This window comes from Spermophilus citellus (assembly GCF_964194105.1).
Source record: "Spermophilus citellus genome assembly, chromosome: 15".
Lineage (NCBI taxonomy): Eukaryota > Metazoa > Chordata > Mammalia > Rodentia > Sciuridae > Spermophilus > Spermophilus citellus.
Genome location: NC_138195.1, coordinates 90,299,218 through 90,320,450, shown reverse-complemented (window position 1 = coordinate 90,320,450; position 21,233 = coordinate 90,299,218). Strand labels below are relative to the sequence as shown.

At 49.4% G+C, this 21,233-nt stretch overlaps 1 protein-coding gene and 1 long non-coding RNA gene across 3 annotated transcripts in view; one reads left to right on the top strand and one right to left on the bottom strand.

Moving 5' to 3' along the window:
- The first annotated feature begins 8,382 nt into the window (after positions 1-8,382).
- The window catches only part of CHST15 (carbohydrate sulfotransferase 15), an 80,702-nt gene continuing 67,851 nt past the window's right edge, over positions 8,383-21,233 (top strand). The window contains exon 1 of one of the 2 annotated variants that reach the window (XM_081268627.1): positions 8,383-9,031. The gene's annotated coding sequence lies outside the window, so the exon portion shown is untranslated. Of the gene's footprint in view, positions 9,032-20,629; positions 21,040-21,233 lie in introns of those variants that run through there. The other variant, XM_081268625.1, reaches the window with a different exon arrangement.
- LOC308634631 lies at positions 9,028-20,666 on the bottom strand. The gene is made up of 2 exons (XR_014019052.1): positions 20,528-20,666; positions 9,028-10,548 (listed from the first exon to the last, which is right to left on the bottom strand). It is a non-coding gene; the product is annotated as an uncharacterized lncRNA (long non-coding RNA).

Here is a 21,233-nt window from a genome sequence, read left to right as displayed (position 1 = left end):
TAGTTAGGAAATGACAGATCACATGACGACGGTGAAAAAGTTCCCCTGTGGGAGGCCAACCTCACATGTGACTGAGTCACACTCCCCGGCTGGATGCTGAGGCGCTCAGTCGCAGAAATGTGGCAGGGCTTTCCCCACCCTTCTTGGGTCCAAGGATTGGGGTCTTGTGCCTGGGCGTGGCTTCCTACAGCCCCGTGGGTGAAGCTATGCTCACCTGTTCCTTTGTAACATCACCCCTTGCCCTGTTTAGGATAGAATCTCCCATGGAAGTGCCTTGTGTGTGTCCCCTCCTCTTACTGTGCCCTTGGGTGTGGCCTACCCAGGTGTCAGTCAACCTGCTGACAGTGGACATCAGGAAGATAGACTCAGCCCCCTGAAACCTGATCCCTTGCCTCATTTGAATAGCTTCTCCTCAATAAAAGGGGTCAGCGCGTGCTCTCGCTCTCTCTCTTTCTGTGGACCCTTAAGGTCAGAGGAGCCGTCACAGCGACCCCAAAGAAAAAGGTATTTGTCTCTCTTGTGTGGTTATTTCGTGCAGCCCAGTTAGCCCAGTTCAACTGGAGTGACCCCTGAGCCTTTAGTTTCGAGAACAGAAACCCGGCATTCCCCCCTTGTGGGGATCACAGGGTGCTACAGATGTGCAGGTTGGCGCCAGAGTTAACTGGGAGCTACTGGAGGGGTGCTCGGGGTGCCATGTGGGTGGACAGGGCCTCTGCTGCAGGCACTAACACCCTCGCCTCTCAGCAGCGTCACACGCAACTCCTCGTCTCTGCAGAGGTCGTGCATGTTGACCCAACATCTAGGCATCCTTCTTGCGGGGCCTTAGTAATGGAGGCTCCTTGGGTCCTGGGGTCTGTCAGCTCATCCATGATGAGAGGGGAGGTAGCACTGCCGGGCAGCAGCTCCCTCTGCCCTTCCATGCTTCAGCCAGAAACACCCGCCATCCTACTGCCATCCGTTGCCTGGGACTCGGCACACGGCCCATCTCACTGCAAGGGTGGCCAGGAGAGGCGGGAGAATACAGGAGCAGGCACTCTGAGCAGTGGACACAGCCACACAGGGTAGGGCAGGGGGTCTTATGGAGGGTGTTTGGGAAGCTGGGAGCAGCTGAGGGAGCCCACTGAGCAGACAGCCAGTAAGCACAGGGCTGGACGGTGGGCCAGTGCACAGGGACTGCAGGGAAGGCCATGGACTGGAGGGGCAAGCCTGGGCAAGGACCCCCTCAGGAGGCTGTTCTCGGGATCTGGACCACGGGGGCCAAAGCAGTGAGACAGGCCTTTGATCTGTCAACCGTGTGATCAAGTCAGTGACAGGGGCAATTCCCAGACTCTACACCTGGTGACAGTCGTTCCTGAGCTGGGGATTAAAGAGGCTGGGGCACTTGGGGGAAAGGGAGGGGCTCAGCGGTGGAGCAGCAGGCAGCAGGCACAGCCTTCCAGGACTTGGGACAGAGACCTGGGCTACAGGGTCGTGGCCTCTGAACACCGGCCTCCTGTGCACGCTGCAGTCCTCCACTTTCCCCTCAGATCCCCTCCTCTTAGAGGAGCCTGGGAATCAGCCAGTCCCCACGGAACAAAGGCAAGGCAGATGAATCAGAAAGCCCCGTGTTATCCCGCAACTGCAGTTCTGAAGCCCATGATGCCCAGTGTGGACACACCCAACCCCAGGGCAGTGGCTGGGCTGGGTGTAGACACCTAGGCGCTCACTGCAGCAAGAGGCAGTATGTTCAACCCGGATGGCCCTGGCACGTCACATAAATATCACGCTTTGCGTGTGTGGAGTGAGCCGTGTAGGATAAGCCTGGACTTAGAACCCAGTCCTCAATGCCTGGGGCATCACTGAATGCAGAGGAAGATTTCGTGTGTCCCAAAGACCTTCGCTTTTCCTCTGCTGAACTCTGGCACTTCGCCTCAGCTGTACTTGCTCAGCCTTGGGGGAGAGGGCCCTCAGCCCTGAGCTGGAGCCCTTGACCTTCCTCTGGGAAGATTAGGGTTATTTGGAGATGATGAATCAGAGGAGCATTCTTTATGAATCAGTCCTTACCCACATATTGCTCTAGCCATTTCACAGAGGGGTAAATGGAGGTGCAGGGCTAGGTCATGGGCCTGTTTCACCAAGCAAAGCCACGTTAGGGTGAAAAGAGGAGCCACATACCCCGTTTCTGCAGAGATGAATCCTGGTTGCACAAGCCCTGCAGGTCCTGTGCAGGAGGAGGCCACACTGCACAAGCCCACTGGAAGGTGGCAGGCTGGGGACGCAGCCTCTGGTGGGTCTCTTCCAGACGAGGTCCAAGTACCTTTTGTTAAACAGAAGACGGCTCAGCAACGGGTACTCCTCACGCAGGGCCAGGGAGTTAGCACTCTTGGTTGCTTCCCAGCCCGGCTGAGTCAGCAGGAAATCAGCCAAGGTGCAGAAGACCTTGCACTCCGTGATTCCAGTGTGTTGATGTTTTTTAAACACAGTGCTGAAGAGCCCGAGGACTGATGGACACACACAGACCTGCCACCCTCATGGTCCCATATCCCTGGGCACTGACCGCCCGCGGAGGTGAAGGGGCCGTGGACAGACATTCTAGGGGACTTGGGAAGGGGTTGAAGTGAAACTCCATTAGCTCCTTTCCTCGTTTGTGAAATGGGTTGGATAATGGGCGCTCCTCAGGCTGCCACAGCTTGAGGTTTTCCAAGTACAGGGGGCTTTGTAGGGAGCACATGAGACTTGGATTTGTTTGTTGGCCTTCGATGCTGGGGGTGGAACCCGACCCTGTGCATGCTAGATTGGAATCCTTCATGCTGCTGTTAGGACTCACTGCAAGTCCCTGGGCAAGAGGTGTCCACTTCTTCATCCCATGGCTTCATTTTTATCCTACATGAATCTTTAGAAGTAAGTACCCAGCCCAAAGGACCAGACGAATATGCAGTGTTTGGAAACCGTAAATCCCTAAACAAACTCAAGGCGCTATTATTTTTGGTGCTTCTGTTACTGCGGCACTATGCCCGGGGCAGGTTCTGAGCAGCTGGAGACTTTGTTTATTTCTTTTAGGCCCTTAGACAAGACTGGGGGCAGCTCCTTCGTTGGGATTTAATAGCAAAGGGCTGGATGGGTGGGTCCCTTCCCATAAATAATGTTTCCCCCAAAGGGTGCAACTCTATGAAAATTTGATTCCTCTGCTGCTCAGCAGTCTGCTGAATTCTCTGACCACATTCAAAGAAGAAATTGTTTTTACAACCGCCTCTGCTGGGAGGCAGCTGTGACCCCTCATCCCAGGCTGAGAAGCCATGACTCAGCTTGGCTGATGCAAGGACCAGGAGGCACACATGGCCCTGGTGGGTCCCGAAGGGTGGGAAGTACCACCAGGTCCTTTGGAGGGGAGGGTGGGGGACCCACCTCAGAGTTGTGAGCCCTGGGAGGCAGGAGGGGTCCTGCTCAGAGGCTGGTTCCAGGCGCACTGCCTGGTGGGAAGGGGTGGGTGCTTGGCACCCAGGAGAGCCAGAGGCCAGGGGAAGTGATGGGCAGATGGGCAGATGGGGGAGCCAGAGCTTTGGGCGTCATTTCTGGTGCCCTCCTTACCTCTGGGAACACTTATGGAGGGCAGACGAGAGCCACCTCAGGGGTGACCAGGCATTGCCCTCATCTTGGTAAAAAGACAGGGGTCCTCCTGGCTCTAGGAGGAGAGCCCAGCCCCAGTGGGCTGCAGAGTGCCGGGACCTTTGGGGCCCAGGACATCTCTTCTCAACATCACAGTCTGGACTCCCACCTCCAGAAATCTGCCCCACAGGGCAGGGCCAGGTCTGTGCTGAAGACAGAGGGGAACAGTGGCCAAGATCCCCACCTTAGTGAGCTCTTGTCACGTCCCGATGCCTTGGCACGTGTTTTGTTTGACTTCTCATGCCGGGAGCAGGGCTCAGCCCCCTGACGCAGCTTCCAGTTTCTCATGCAGAGATCCGTCCACGCAGAGGCCTCCTGGTTACCCTTCCCCAAGGGATGGGGGACACACCTCCCAGACTCACCCGCTGGCCCTCACACCCACACCCCTCTGCCAATGGGCCCAGGGGTACCGGTCAGTCACAGCATGGCCCTGTGGTACTTGGCCTGGGTGGCTCTGAACCCACCAGTTGGAACTCCCCGGGGTGGGGGGGATGCCTGCTTGGGGAATGCTCTGGAGCCCACAAGGCCTCAGGCCCCCAGGCCCACCTTGCCCTCCTCCTGCCCCTGTGCTGGCCAAGCTCCTGTGGCCCAGTGGCTTCTCTCCTCCTTTGGCTCTGTGAGTGGCTGCCATATTCCCTCTGGGATCTGGACAGTACAGAAGCTCCTCCTGTCACTTCACAGGGCTGGTTGCTTTGCCTGCCCCCTGTCTCCCTGGCCTGCACACTGAACATGACCTTCTTCCTGTCAAGCCTCCTGGAAAGGGCTGTCTTCCTCGGAGTGACGTGGACACGGGGAGGACCAGAGTCACACGATGTCTCTCAGGGTAAAGAAGTTTCCAGGGAGAGGCACACGGTAAACCCACGTCCACCTCTCCTGCAGCACCATTGGGCATGGAGAGGGTTAGAGATAGGAGCCTGAGAGAGGCCACAAGACCAACGGAGGAAAAAATCCCATGCCAACCCTGGAGCTTCTTCAAAAAGTGTAACAGGGCTGGAAGTCACCCTGATGCCAGGCTGGAGTCCAGGGGCACCCGCGGTGGGATTCGAAGGTGGCGTCTGCTGGAAGTCTCTCCCCCACGAGCCCCTTACCATCCCGCTTCTGCTGCAGCCTCTACCATGGCCTGGTCAGAGGATGAAAGGAGAAACTAGAAATAACAAACTTCCCATGGCTTGTAACCAGAACATTGTCATCTGGAAACGTTCGCATTCCTTGTTGGCATATGGGACTGAGCAGGTGACACAAATCTGGAGTGAGATGTCTGGGGTCCTTGGGCTCCTGCAGGAGACCCCTGAGTGCCTGGCCAGTTTGGCTCTAACCCACTGGGTGGGACCCTCAGCTGCTCCATTCTGGGTTGGGTGGTCCTCTGCACGGAGCACTGATTTAGATGCCAATCCAAGATTTTTTTTTTTTAAGAGTCAGACGATTTCATGATAAAACTCGGATCTGCCCCTGTGCTCCACCCAGAGGGATTGACACCAGCTGCTGCCTGGAAAGGCACGTGTGCTCTGTGGCACCCCAAAGACCTGGCCCTCCCTCTTGGCTGCCTCTGGTCCTTTCCATTCATTTCACCCCCTGGCCGGAAGTGCTCTGGACTTTGGGAATGTGGTTCGCACTTTCTGAGGGTGGTCCCAGAGGAGCGACGGGCAGTGGCAGAATCTTGGCAGGAGGTAAGGGGCGGGGCCCCCAGCACAGCACCCAGCCCACGCAGGGGTCGGGTGAGCATCTCTTCTCCTTCTCTGCAGTGAGGCCCGCAGCCCTTGTGCTCTGGGGGACTGATTGCCTGCCCCTTGTCCCCTCTTCTCCCCTCCCAGGGTCTTGGCACAGCCAGCTAGTTGCTATCTCACCTAGTCCGCTTCCTTGGAGGCTGGGAGTGGGTGGGACGCCAGACCTCTGGGAGGTCTGGAGGCCTGACCTCACCACCACCCAGAAGACCACAGCCTAGTCCTGCCAGGATGGACCAGCTGTGAAGCTGGCCCCTCCTGGGTCCTAGGGGTCCTATGGTAGGCCCCTGAACACACCCACCTCAGCCTCCTCTGAAGCTCAGGACACTGAGACTTAGCAGGCAATAAAGCCACCTGTGGTGCCATCTTAGACCTAGGGAAGGTGAGAGGAGAGGATCTGGGGCAGGACTTTTTGCTGAATGGTCAGCCAAGGTGTGGAGGCCCCTTAGGCCTGTTCCCAGGGCAGGCTCTGGTGGAGGGTGGAGTGTGAATACTGTCTCAGAGTACAGGTTGGAAGTGGGACTCAGAGAGAGGGTCGGTGACAAGGACGAGGAGGCCCTCAGGCTAACCCTGATCCCCGGCTGTCCTTGCCCAGGTGCAGTCTCCTGGCTGCTCCAGCTGTTGCCCTCCACCCTGCCCTCTCCTGCCTGCAGGTCCTCTGTTCTTCACGCCCAGGGCCTAGTCACAGGGGGAGGCATCCGAGGGCTGGATGGGGCGTCAGAGCCTTCAGACCCTGGGGCTTCGGGGGACGCTCTTGCCTGTTGTGGACAACAAAGGAACCAGGTCCTGGAAAGACATCCGCACCAGGTTTCTTAAAATCAGCAGGATTTAATGAAAACTAAGTCTTCTTAGTTTAAAAAAAAAAGGGGGAAGAAAAAAAGAAAAGAAAACCAGCGCCTGATCTTAGGCCCTGACACCACTCAGCTCGCTGGTAGTAGGGAGGAGGCCCTCGTCCCCGCCCAGCCAGGACATATCACTGCGAGATTTCTTTTAATTCTGTGTACTTTGTGATCAATATTTTACAGAAAATGTGGCTTTTCTATTTGCCATGAAAACATAAATTGCTTTTAAGTATATTTTTAAAGCCCCGATCATCATGGATATTTCCAAACAGGTGAAATAGAGATGACGGGGGACATGCGGTCCCAGCTTCACCCCGGTCTCGTGCGGCTGGTCTTGTCTCTCTCGGCACCCCAACTGTCCCCACACCTTGTCACTGCAGCAGCTATGGCTGCCACACAGCTCACGGCTGTGCTGGTGTGAAGCGTGTGAGCAGAGCCAAGCCCTGGCATGAGGAGGCCCTGGGTACAGCAAGCTCCTGAGAGGAGCCGGGGGCTTGGGGCTGGGGACCTTCCTTCAGGCCAGTTTCTTACTGAATGCACAAGAAGCCGGCACCCGAGGGTGGCATCCAACTGCCCTGCCCTGGCACAGGCTGACTGTGGGCCTTCTGAGGGCAGGGCAGGTCCTGGAGCCTCCTGAATGGTGTTCCCGGAGGTTGCCCAGGAAATACTCGCTGAAGACATGTGCTAGCTGGCCGGATTGCTGACGCAGGAGGCAAGGAGGCCTGATTTCCGACGACCCTTGACCCTTGCGATGGTGTATGTTACGTGTTGAGTTGGCTGGACCACAAGATTCCGAGATGCTTAGTCAGACGCTGTTCTGGGGGTGTCTATAGGGTGTTTCAGGAAGAGGTGAAAATGGAGGAAAGCAGATGGCCCTCCCAATGGGGGCAGGCCCCACACAGTCCACTGGGCCTTGCTAGAATGGAAGGCTCAGGAGGAAAGTGGTCTCCCTGCCTGTCTTCCACCTGGGACATCAGTCCTCTGCCTTCTGAGCTGGACCCTGGCTGAGACTTGCACCGTCCACCTTCCTGGGTCTGATTTCTCGGAGCGGGTTCTGTGCATACAATACAATCTGACCTCCTATCGCTTCTCTTTCTCTGGAGGATTCTGACCTTTGCCACTGTCACCTGGATCTTCTTTGCCCCTGATGCCATGTCCGTGAATATACTGGGTTCCATGTCACTAAGACCAGTCATCAGTTGCCCTTCAGAAAGGGAGGCTCCTCTGCCCGGATCATCGTGGCCGAATCCCAGGAGCCTTTCCAGCAGGCAGAGAAGGCAGGCAGAAGGACGGGGACTTGGAATGCCACTGCTGCTTTGCAGGTTGAGGGCACCCTTGAGAAGAAATGGAGGTGGCCTCTAAGCACAGAGTGTGAACCCCAGCAAAGAAAGAGGCCTCATGACCTTAAAGAAAGAATTCCTCCAACAACCTGAACTTGAGTTCTTCCCCAGGACCTGCAGAGGAGCGCTCAGCCTGACCCACACCTTGGCTTTATTTTTTGTGAGGCCCAGAGCAGAGAACCCACCAGACTTCTGAGCTACAGGCTGTGACCTGGTGAAGGGTGTTATTTGAACTCTGCCCCCAGTGTCATGACTGGGAACCATCTGGGGCTTCCCAAGGTCCCTACTGAGGTCACAGGGGTGGGGGGTGGGGGGTGGAGGCAGCATCCACCCACGGTCAGTCGCACCCATGCCAGGTTTGACTTTGTCAAAGCAAATTTGAGGAAGCCAAACTTTCTCTAGTCAATGCCCTTCCAAGAGCCAACAGTCCCTGGAAATGAACTCTGGAGTTGGTGACGCCACCACAGGCTCCTCCTCCCAGAGTTATGGTGTGGCTGTCCCTAGGCACCTTAGGAAGCCAAGAAGATGGGGCCAATGGGAGCATGCGATCCAGGGGCAGATGGGCCCAGAGAAGAGGCAGGGCACCATGGGGCTGTGGTCCTGCCGGCTACCCCAACCCGACTCCTCTTGGTGGTGCTGTGGAGGTGCTGGGGGCTGCATGGGTGTTGGGGGAAGAGCTTGGCTATGTTTGCAGAAAGAAGCCAGTTTGAAGGTCCAGGGAAGGAGGCAGGGGAGTGCAGGTCAGTCCCAAGGGGCAGAGGACATGGGTCCAGACCAGCTGTCCCTAGCTGTGGGTTCCAGAGCAGCTTCTGAAATAGACACACTCCCGGTGCCACCCCAGAGAGGCCCGTTCAAATTCCTGGTCCCAGCCCAGAGGTCAGAAGTGGAATCTCTGGTACTGGGGCCCAGGAACCTGCATCTAACACTCCCCGGTGCTTCCAAGACGAGCCAGGCTTCTGGGAGCAGGGAGGCCCACCTGTAATCCCGGAACTCAGGAGGCTGAGGCAGGAGGATTGCAAGTTCAAAGCCAGCCTTTGCAACTTAGCAAGACCCTAAGCAACTTATTGAGACCCTGACTCAAATGAAAAAAATTAAAAAGGGCTAGGAGTGTGGCTCTGGGCTTAAGGGCTCCTGGGTTCAATGCTGGGTGCCAAAAAAGGAGGAGGAGGAGGAGGAGGAGGAGAAGGGGACAACAAGCCAGGTTTGGGGAGAGGATATTGTAAAGCTGGAGTGGAGATAAAGGGGCACCAGGAGCTAAGATTGATGCTCCACAGGCAGCGGGCAGGCGCACGTGCAGGCATTACGGGGCGGGGGGGGGGGGGGCGGCAGGGTGAAGCAGGTCTGCATCCGGCCAGCAGCGGAGCTGGGCAGGGAGAGGAGTGCAAATCTCAGCCGGCCACTCGGAGCATCTGCCTGTGGTGTTCACTCCCATTGTCCTCCTAAGCACCAATTCTTAGCATTTGACTGCATAAAGCCTCACCAGGTAAGTGACATTTATTTAGAAGGGGCATGTGTTTCACATCCAGCACAGGCGATGCTGCTCTAAATTAATCAAGCCAATAGCTCATTTTTGTTGCTGGGTGGGTTGTAGATCTTACGACAGAATCAGGCAAGTGAAACGCTGCCGGCTGTAAACTTGATCTTATTGGGAAAATGTCCATTACTCAGCTAAAAACATCAGTTAATAGGTGCTGCCCTTCAACCACTGGTGACAACAGAGTCCTGGGTGGTGATAACAATGACATTATGTCTCTTTCAACACCTGTGGGTTCTTTGTGTTGCCAATTAGTGCCGCGCGTCACTCCGAGACTCTAGGATGGACAGGGGCCCCGCCAGACATGGTGCTGTCACTGGAAGTCCCCATCTGCTTTAGGACGCCCAGTCTCACTGGTGGGGAGAATACTCAATTTTAGGAACTAGGGAAATCCTGGGAACCTAACTCCGGTGGACAAGTTGCTAATCCAGCTAGCTGATTCCAACGGGGACATTTGCTAGACACCCCGGGGCGTGTCTACAGCGCCAGGCTCTGAGTTAGGGGCTGGGAATGCAGAGACAAACATGACCCTCATCCCCCAAGAGTTTTGGCAGCATCGTTGAAATAAGCAAACCGCCCTTCCCAGGCCCCCCACTGGAGAAGACAGCTCTTGTGAATATATGAGTGTGGACGTTTTTAAAACCTGCCTATCCTGTCCTCTCTGAATGTGTGACCCAGAGTAGACGGAGTCTGCCACTCTAAGGGACTGCTACTTATTATCCTAGATCCTGTAGAGGTTTTGGATCGGGTGTAGGAAATTTTCACGAGAACCCAAATTTCACGTCGATTTGTGATGGATTAGCATACCAAAATTGGCTTAAAGTGCACTTAATGGATGCATTACTGCAGGAGGGATCCGCCTAACCAGAGTATTTCTAAATTTATGAAATTGAAATGCACTTCAGGTTACCGAGCAGTCTAAATTTGTCAAAGTCACAGGGCTGGGAGGCAGGTCGTTGCTGGTGGCAGAGGTGGCAGAAATCCGAAGCCAGGGCTGTCAGAATGAATTTGAGAGCCTATGCAATGACCTCAAGGTCATGCGGTGGCAGAAGCAAGCCGAGGTCTCATGAGCCTCAGTGTTTACTGAGCCCCTGTGCCTGGGAGGCAGGGTGACCTGCTGGTCCATGCTTCCCTCTGCCCCACCGCGCGTCCCTGAGGGTTCAGTTTACCCACCGCTCGCTTGAATTCATTGGCACCAGAGCACTCGGATGGCACGGGAGTGGACTTTGGTCTTTTCCTAAGTGTTTGGTTTCTGAGTCTCAGTCTCGTGGCCTGATAAATAGGGACCAGCAAGACTGACTTGAGAAGGCTGTTGCGAAGGTGATGACGCGCAGTCTGGGAAAGAGCTTCACAGCTTGCTCGGCACACGTGCACTTCCTAGGGCTCTTTCCTTGCGGGAGTACGGAGTCTTCGCCATCCCAGTGGCTCCAACATGTGGCATATAGCAGGTGTTCAGGGACAATCTGCTGAAGGAATGAATCAGTCAGCATGAGTTTTGAGGATCCTCTAATTTTCTGATGTCCCTGAACTCTCTTATAAAATCTCCACTCGCATTATACTTGTTCCCTGACTCAACTGATTAACAAACACTTAATATGTGACTATTATGGGCAAAACTACTTTTAGTAATAATGATTACTCATAATACTAATGTTTTACTAATAATAACAAATATTTTAAGCTCTGATGAGGGCTCAAAAATTACACTTGGTATTTTTCAAATATCTATCATTATTCTCCACATCAGCCCACTGAGGAAATGCATCAGTCAGCTACTGCCACAATAATGCTGTGTAACAAAATGCTGGCATTCAACAACTTAACAACAAGAAGCATTTTTTCCACCCTTGTTTATGTGCCTGCAGGCCAGCTGAAGTGGTTCTGAGTCCAGCTCCAAGTGGGGTGACTTGGTTCCAAGCTACCAGTTGAGTTCAGGTCTGCTCCATGGGTGCTGATTCTAGAGCCTTGCTGGAAGGGACGGCTGTTATTCAGGATGCATTTTTCTCATGACGTACTACCAGGATGTGAGACGGCAAGCCCAGCCTTGCAAGCATATTTCAAACATATTTCCTTAATATCTTATTATGTAAACAAGACAAAAGTCAAGGGACAGGGACTCACAGTCCATGCCACGGGGAGGTGACAGGATGTGGACGCATAGTGTCTCTGCTGTGTGTGGGTACGGTTTGCCGGTGTACCTCAGAGGTTCATGTGGTGAATCTAATCCCCATGTGAGGTACTGAGGGTAGAAATTTAATTCTCACTATAATGTTTAGAGGCAGGGCCTTTGGGAGGTGATTAGAATTAGATAAGGTCATCAGGGTGGAGCCCCTATGATTGAATACTTGTGACTTTATAAAAAGAGGGAGAGAGACCAAAACATTACCTCTCTCTCTCTCTCCCTCTCTCTCTTGGATTCCCTGAGCCAGCAAGAAGGCCATCACCAGATCAGACTCTTGAGTCTTTAGAATTGTGAGCTAAATAAACTTCTTTTCTATATGCTCTCAGCTTCATGTATTTTGTTATAGTAACAAAATGGACTAATGCAACCACCACGGGAGAATGAATAGCTAGGATCAATAATTCAATGTGCCACTGGTTGGTACTACTGTCAGTCCTAAACTGAAGCACAGAAAAGAGTGACCTGCCCAAGGTTACTCAGTAAGTGACATAAATAGGACTAAACCCAGGCAGTGTTACTCCATAATAATGGAGGCCTACGAGTCATACCCCGGGAAAAGGATGTTTATTTTCTTAAATTGTCTGTTTTTTTTTTCCCCCACAAGTTGCCAGTGCTCTGTCAGCACCAGTCCCTCTCATGGTTACATATCCATCTGTCCATCTATTCAACCCATTCACACATGCCTGGCATTTGGGTTTTTCTCTCAGCTCTGCAGAATAAAAGGTCCAAGTGCAATGCTAGGAGCCACAAGCAAATATACAATGTATGGCACCTTTGGTTGTAAAGTGACGCCAGCTAGCCACTGAGATGATTATGTTAAGATTTACATTCATATGCAAATTGGACTCCCGCTGTTCACCTTGGCCTGCTACCGGACTCATGTTACGGACTCATGTTACCAGACTCTTGGAGAGTTCCCATTGGTTGGGGAAGGATAGTAGGAGGAAATTCCGGGGGAGGTCCGGGGGACCCGGGGGTTCCGGTCGGCGCGCGGTTCCGGTCGGACACCCTCGTGGGAGGACCGGTTTTTGACTTGCTGGCGCTGAGAGTGTTAGCGGCTTTTTCAAAATAAAGTTTTGTTCCTGCTTGATTGGCTCGTGATTCTGTGCCCAGCCAAGACTGCGGCATTTGGCGGCCCGTGCGGGGAACGCCTGAAGCTTAGAGGTGAGTAAATTGCTCGCCCCTGAGGGAAGGCGACAGGATGGATGACCTTCTCAAAAAACAATGTGTTCTTGTTTTGATTTATTTTGTTTTTATTTCGAGCTCCCTAGCCCTAGAATTTTCTCAGGCGAACTGGGAAAAATGGTTGGCTCAAGGTTTGAAGTTATTCGGCCCTGAGAAAGAGAAAATTGATACAACCATTGTCTGCTCCGTTTTTGTTTCATTCTGCTTCGGCTTTGTTTTATCCTACCTTATTGGGTTAGGTTATAGTAGATTAGAATCCAATAAAAAACAAACCGAAAAACTGTTAAGTAAATTGTTAGAGGTCCAGACTATGGTAGAAAAAACGCTAGGTCAAGCAAAAGAGAAGGTCTCTCAAGCTAGTCAGACAGAGGAAAATTTAAAAAAAGCAAGCTTAGAGGACAAGCAGCCATCAGGTGGAGAATTACAACAGGAGGTTGCTACCAACTCCGTTCTATCACCAGAGGGCGTAACTCAGCCAACAGCTCCATCTACCGCTGAGCGGCCCTCAATTCCCGTAGTTGATGGACGGAATTCTGAGGCAGGACCCCAAAGATTAGCATGCCCTGTACTTGAGCAGGCAGGAGGGCAACGAATTCACCGTGCTTTAGATTTCAAAACAATAAAGCAATTAAAGGAGGCTGTAACGACCTATGGGCCGCAAGCTCCCTTCACAATAAGCATGGTCGAATCTGTTACCAACTTGGACATGACACCAGCAGATTGGGCTAACATGTGTCGATCTGTGCTAAACGGAGGACAATATTTGTTATGGAAGGTTGCCAATGAGGAATTTTGCATGGAGACAGCTAGGCGAAATGCAGAAGCTGGTTATCCTCAAAGAAATATAGAAATGCTTTTGGGGAAGGGACCTTATGAGGGTCAAAGACAACAAATTGAATATGACCCTGGTGTGTACGCACAAATTGCTGTAGATGCAGTTAGGGCATGGAAAACTTTACAGGGGCATGGAGACTTACAAGGTCAATTATCTAAGGTAATACAAGGAACTAATGAACCTTATGCTGAATTTGTAGATAGACTTATTCAGTCAGCCTCTAGGATATTTGGAAATACAGAACAGGTAATGCCATTTATAAAACAACTGGCTTATGACCAAGCAAATCGTTGCTGCAGAGAGGTCATTAGACCATGGAGACATGAGGATTTAAACACATATATTAAATTATGTAGAGACATTAATGAACAGGGGCAAGTCTTAGCAGCAGTACAACAGGCTTTAGATGCCAGGCCAAGAACATGCTATAATTGTAATCAAACAGGACATTTTAAAAGGAGTTGCCCCATAAGAGGAGGGTTTAACAAAGCTGGATATCAAAGGAATAGAATACCAGGTATTTGCCCACGATGCCGTAGAGGGAGACATTGGGCTAATGAATGCCGTTCTCAAACCACCATAGAGGGTATTCCGTTATCAAAAAACGGACAAGGACCAAGTGTTTACCCACGATATCGTGGAGAAAGGTATCAAGCTCCATTGCCAAAAAACGGACTAGAGGGCCCAATGCCCCGGGGCCCCAAACCACAAATATATGGGGCAATGGAGGAACCCAACAGCCCCATCAAGGTAGTGCCCAGGACGCATTATCCATTAAATCCCTCATCAGACAAACTAGAGGGAGCGCAGGGCTGGACATCTGCGCCTCTGCCAGAGCAGTACTAACCCCAGAGATGGGAATTCAAATCATTCCCACAGGAGTAAAAGGACCTCTTCCCCAGGGAACAGTAGGCTTATTATTGGGACGCAGTTCTTCTACACTAAAAGGACTTATGATAAGTCCTGGGGTAATTGATCCCGATTATGAAGGTGAAATAAAAATTATAGCTAGTTCTCCAAGAGGTATATCAGTAATTTCACCAGGAGATAGAATAGCACAGTTATTAATAATACCCAGCCTGCATGATAAATTTTCCAGTTGTAATGTAGAAAGAGGCTCCAAGGGATTAGGCTCCACAGGTGTAGATTGGGCTATGCTGTCTTTGAATTTAGATTCTCGCCCAATGCTAAAATTAAATATTCAAGGACATGATTTTAATGGGCTGCTGGACACAGGAGCTGACCTTAGTGTCATCTCTCGTCAAGAATGGCCAAAATATTGGCCATTACAACAAGCCACTCAAACGCTTCGAGGCCTAGGAGTGGCAACAAATCCCCATAGAAGTGCTATGGTATTAGATTGGAGGGATCCTGAAGGATGTGAAGGAACTATACAGCCCTATGTATTGGATCATCTTCCTGTAAATTTATGGGGACGAGATGTCCTAGATCAATTAGGATTGACATTAACAAATAACATCAATCCTAACGCGCCCACTACTAGGGCTAAACAAGGCTTTAGGAAAGAAAAAAGATTAAGAGAACAAGAACAAGGTATGACAGCACCTATTCAAATAGATCAAGAAATAAATAGACATGAATTGGGTTTTCAGAAAGGGCCACTGAGACAATCAAAATTACTTGGAAATCAGAAAGACCAGTGTGGGTTCCTCAGTGGCCCTTGACTAAAGAAAAGATACAAGTAGCCCATGACTTGGTCAGACAACAGTTAGCGGAAGGACATATACAACCTTCCGTATCCCCCTATAATACTCCCATTTTTGTCATTAAAAAGAAATCTGGTAAATGGAGATTATTACAAGATTTAAGAGCCATTAATAATGAGATGGTTATTATGGGACCTGCTCAATCAGGGATTCCTCAATTGTCTGCTTTACCAAAAACCTGGCATGTTTTAGTTATAGATATTAAAGATTGTTTCTTTTCAATTCCAATTCATCCCGAGGATAGTCCACATTTTGCATTTACTATCCCTGCACTGAATCATGAAGGTCCTGATCAGAGATATGAATGGAAAGTACTCCCTCAAGGGATGGCTAACAGCCCAACTATGTGTCAAATTTATGTTAATAAAGCAATCCAGCCACTTAGAAACCAAAATCCTGAACTACAAATATTTCACTATATGGATGATGTGTTATTGGCACATAAAGATAAAAACACATTACTAGAATGTTATGCCACACTTACAAACTTATTGAAAAACTATAATCTAGAGATAGCAATAGATAAAGTACAATTAAATCTTCCAATTAATTATTTAGGAGTTCTATTATCCTCAACCATGGTCCGTCCACCAAAAATTCAAATACGAGTAGATCAACTCAAATCACTTAATGACTTTCAAAAGTTATTGGGAGACATAAATTGGATAAGGCCTTATCTAGGCATACCAACAGGAGAGTTAGGACCTTTATTTGATATTCTAAAAGGTCCATCAGATCCAAATTCACCCCGCATGTTAACGCCTGAAGCAAGAAAAGTATTAAAAATCATTGAAACATATATGGAAAATATGCATTTGGATAGAATTGATATAAGTTTGCCTTTATTATTTATTGTACTACCAACAAAAAATATTCCTACAGGAGTATTTTGGCAAGAAGGTCCATTATTGTGGATACATTTATCTTATTCCCCTAACACTATTCTTACTAGATATCCTGAGGCTGTAGGACAATTAATACTCAAAGGAATAAAAGCAGCTAAGGGAGTGTTTGGGATTTCTCCCAATAAAATTATTACTCCATATACTATGGATCAAATTGATGAGTTAGCTAATGAGTTAAATACTTGGGCAATAATCCTGTGTAAAACTAGTGTTTCATTTGATAATCACTTACCATCTAATCCTTTGTTGTCTTTTTGGTCTAAGCATCCTGTAGTTTTTCCAAAAATGACAAGAAAAACCCCTATCATAAATGCTCCAAATATATTCACTGATGGGTCAAACAATGGTACAGCAGCAGTAGTTACTCCTGATCAAACTTTTACATTTTTAGTACCCAAACAATCAGCTCAAAAGGTAGAGCTTAATGCAGTATTACAAGCTTTTATGATGTTTAAAGATTCTGTATTTAATTTATTTTCTGATAGTCAGTATGTAGTTAATGCTATTAATTCCCTTGAAGATGCTGGTAGGATTTCCCCTTCCTCTACTGTTTTCTCTTTGTTTTCCGATATACAAAGTCTAATCTGGGACCGAAAAGATCCATTCTTCATAGGTCATATCAGGGCACATACAGGATTGCCTGGAGCCCTTAGTATGGGCAATGAACTAGCAGATAAATCTACACATGACATACATATTTTCTCCACAATAGAAGAAGCTATAAATTTTCATAAAAGGTTCCATGTCAATGCTAATACTTTACAAAAGCGTTTTAAAATAACTAAAGAACAGGCCAGACATATAATAAAACAATGTCAAAATTGTGTGACATTTTTACCACAAGTTAATCTTGGAGTCAATCCTAGAGGACTAATACCTAACCATATTTGGCAGATGGACGTCACACACTTGCCAGAATTTGGAAAATTAAAATATTTACATGTTACAGTTGATACCTCTTCCGGATTTTTGATGGGCTCCCTTCATGCCGGAGAAAAAACTAAAGATGTTATAGCTCATTGCTTACAAAATTTTGCCACTGTGGGCGTTCCAAAACAGTTAAAAACGGACAACGGTCCTGGTTATACTTCCTCCTCTTTTAAACAATTTTGCTCATCATTTGGTATTACTCACATAACAGGAATTCCATACAATCCACAAGGACAAGGCATAGTTGAAAGAGCTCATCAAACTATTAAAATGTACTTATTAAAACAAAAGGAGGGAATTGGAAAGGGGTATATATCCCCCAAAGATAAACTTAAAATAACCCTTTTTACTCTAAACTTTTTAAATTTAGATTCATCGGGACTTAGTGCTGCGGAAAGACATTTGTACCCCAAAAATGTACATAAGCCTAAGGTACTTTGGAAAGATATTCTAACAGGACAATGGAAAGGCCCGGATCCAGTGATAGTCTGGAATCGGGGCGCTGTCTGTGTTTTCCCACAGGATGAACAGCAACCAATTTGGATTCCAGAGAGATTAACTAAAACAATTTCTACAGAAAAAGAAGATGATTTGACTCAAATCCATAACAGCTGACATCCAGAGCTCCAGCTTGGCTATTCTTACATCGGCGACAGTGATTAACCAAGGTGTTTTTTTTTTTTTTTTTTTTCAGTATCTATTTTATTATTGCATTTTTCCACATCATAAAGTTCTATTTTATTTTTGAGCTCATACAAACCTAGGTTAATGTTTTTCTGATCAGTTTTATTTTTTGACTGTGTTTTATTTTTTTATTTATTTATTTATTTATTTATTTATTTTTTGACTGTGGAGTTTTTAAACATTGCAATGGAGATTTCACCTAAGTATAGTTACAAGGCCTTTATTTACTATTGTCTTATGTGTTGTATGTTGTGTGCACACTTCTGTTTTGTGTTGTATGTCTGTATGTGTGTATGTCCATATTTCTTATATGAGGAGCGCTCATGAAAAAATGGATCCGAATTTTTTCTTTATTCACGTGATTTATATGGTTTAATTTAAATTAGGTGAACAGCTGTTTATGATTGTTGTTAAAGATGGTTAACAGATCTGTTTGTTTACTTTCACCATTCCTTTTCATTATATTTAATAACTCTGTTCAGGATAATGTCTCTTTAGCATCATTGCCAGAATTTCCATCTCCATCCCAATTTCGGTGAAGACTGAGATAAAACCAAACTACAGCTTCTATGATAGCTATCACAGTAAACTGTATAAACTGATGCATCAATGAATATAACTCAACAAGTAATGCTCAATCAAGGACTTGATTTACTTTGGGAGGAATTGGACATATTGATAGACTCCTCCAATTTGAACTGCTTGCAGAACTTGCCTGGACTATATATCAGTTGTATACATTGTAAAATATCATCTGGTGCACCGAATTGTGGTACTGCTGGCATATCTTTGCTGATGGTGTCACCAGTGATGCAATTTCCTTGCCAGCTCACCCCATGTTTATTGTGGTAATACTGGCATATCTTTGCTGATGGTGTCACCAGTGACGCAATTTTTCCAAGGAGCCATCAATTGGCTTGGTGTCGTGGCATTTCTGTATCCTCCTCCCTTCTACTAGTGATGGTCTAAAATTTGGGGGCCAACAGAGGTGAGGCAAAGAACCTCACCCCCCCACTGGCACCAAGGCAAAATTTGGGGGCCAACAGAGGTGAGGCAAGAACCTCACCCCCCCACTGGTGCATAGGCCTATCCACGAGCATGGCTGAATGCTGGACCGGTAGTCAGCGACGGGTTGCTCTGATTACAGTGGATTCAACCTAAGACAGGAAGCTGACGCCTAAAGGTCAGTTCTCCCATGACGGGTAAGAACCATATGTTAAATTGGACAACCTACCAGGCACGGTCCCTAGCCACATTGCTTGTTGCTTAATTAAACAGAAGGGGGCAGATGCTAGGAGCCACAAGCAAATATACAATGTATGGCACCTTTGGTTGTAAAGTGACGCCAGCTAGCCACTGAGATGATTATGTTAAGATTTACATTCATATGCAAATTGGACTCCCGCTGTTCACCTTGGCCTGCTACCGGACTCATGTTACGGACTCATGTTACCAGACTCTTGGAGAGTTCCCATTGGTTGGGGAAGGATAGTAGGAGGAAATTCCGGGGGAGGTCCGGGGGACCCGGGGGTTCCGGTCGGCGCGCGGTTCCGGTCGGACACCCTCGTGGGAGGACCGGTTTTTGACTTGCTGGCGCTGAGAGTGTTAGCGGCTTTTTCAAAATAAAGTTTTGTTCCTGCTTGATTGGCTCGTGATTCTGTGCCCAGCCAAGACTGCGGCAGTGCAATTCTTGGATAAGCTTTTGAAATTAATGTTGAGGGGGGAAAAATCACCCTCCAGTTAATCTTAGCCACATGTATAAATACCTTTGGAAAGTCCCTGGTGGAACTCATATCAAAGCGGCACCGAGATTTTACTTAAAAACAATTTGCTCCATGTCAGCCGTGATTTCTGACACCTGAATTTGAAAGTCCTCTGGGTGGGCCCAACGCCATCTCCATAACAGGGATGTGTTTGCTTGGAGAGAACAGAGGAAAGCCGGCCGGCCATATGTGTGGCCACAGAACAAGGTTCCACATGCCCTTACAGGAGGGGATTTCCTCCTTGCTGTTTCCATAGAACCTTCCCTGTGTTTGCTTAAACCTGCTGCACGCTCTGGTCTGACAGATGCGTGGCCCAGAGCCTTCCTGGCAGACGCCTGCACAACTCACCTTCTTTAACAGCAACCTGCACTGTGTCCCCCAATGCAATTACTCGAGTACATAAACCTCACTGAAAGGCAGGCTTTTCTTGGGAGCTAATAAATAAGCCCCAAAGCCACAACATGTGTAAGACCTAGAAAAATGGCATCATCATCTATTGGGAATTGTGAACCCTGCAAAAACAGCTCATTGTATTTTCAGAAAAAGCTTTTTGTTTAAAAAAAATAATAAAGAACAAAAATCACCAAGTGGAGTCTATATGGAAAAAGCAATCTCGTCTGAGATTCTAGGGCAGGTCTCATTGCTGCATTAATCCTTCTTCACAGATTTTATGTAAGAGGCATTATTTGCAGGAGAACAAGACAGGGTTTTAAAGAACCCCGTCTCCTCCAGGGTTCCCATCTGCAGTTATAATCCTCTGATTGTGACCTCTGAATTAGTTGCCACGGATGCTGAGCAGAAGTTTACCACCTCAGGGTGCTAATAGCTTCTGAGGGGAAGGATGGAACCTTCAGCAGTAAACAGAAAAGTGGGGAAAAACACCCTCAGGAGCCACCCTTTACATCTGGGCCAGAACTCTACAGTTTAGGAAGCACTTTTCTGATTGCTTTAAGGAACAGGGTGCTGGCCTTCGGCCATGGGAACATGGGCAGGCCGAAGACTGCAGATTCATTTCTGTCCTCAGTTCCCTGGGAGGCTAGGCTTGGTGTTCTAAGAGCCCGAGCCGGTTTCCAGTTTCGGGTCTTTCCATTTACCATGCTGTCTGCAGCCCAGAGTTGGGGGAAATCCTCCATTGGAGCCATCCTTTGCCCCGGGCCTTCCAGGTAGCTCCCTAGAGCAGCCGCCTTGGGGTCACTGCAGCAGGCAGTGCGCTCCAGGTCCCGCAGAGCCTTACCTCCACCAAGAAGCCGATATACTGGGCCAAGGAGCCAGATCAGCCTTCACAGGATGCAAAAATACAACAGAGGGCGCCGAACCCACCAGCGCCATGGCCTTGAATATCAATGTATGGGCTGGCTCCAGACCGCCAAGTTCCTTAAAAATGTCTCTGCCGGGGGTCCCTGCCAGACTTTCTCGGGGTTTCGGTTTGCTATTTGCAACCACCACATCACACAATGTTTACTTGGAAGGGGAGGGGGCGGAGACCAAACCCACCGCTTGGCGCACACGCCTTGATCTCACATTCCAGACTCGAGCTGATGTGTGTCAGCGCGACATGGGGCGGGGGGAGGGTTCTATTCGGATGTTTCATTCGCCATCTGCACGTCACTCCCAAACTTTTCCTCCCTGCGCTCTGGGAGTCAGGTTGACGCTCGCTGGATGCGGGGCTCCAGGCGCGGTGCTGGGCGCGCTCCCGCGGAGCTGGAGCTGCAGAGGAGGCTTCCGGGAGGATCTCGGGCTTTTCAGGTACAAGTTGGGTGCTAGGTGCCGGGGTGGGGGCGGCAGGGAGCGGCGGGCGAAGGTATGGCTTCGGGCTCAAGGCTCCGGCGCCCCTCTGCGGGTTCGGGCTGGGCAGCGCCGGCGGCGGCCTGGGCTGGGCGTTCGGAGTCCGGGCGGCGGAGGCTGCGCGTAGTCTCACTCCCCTCGGCGCTCCCGGCGCG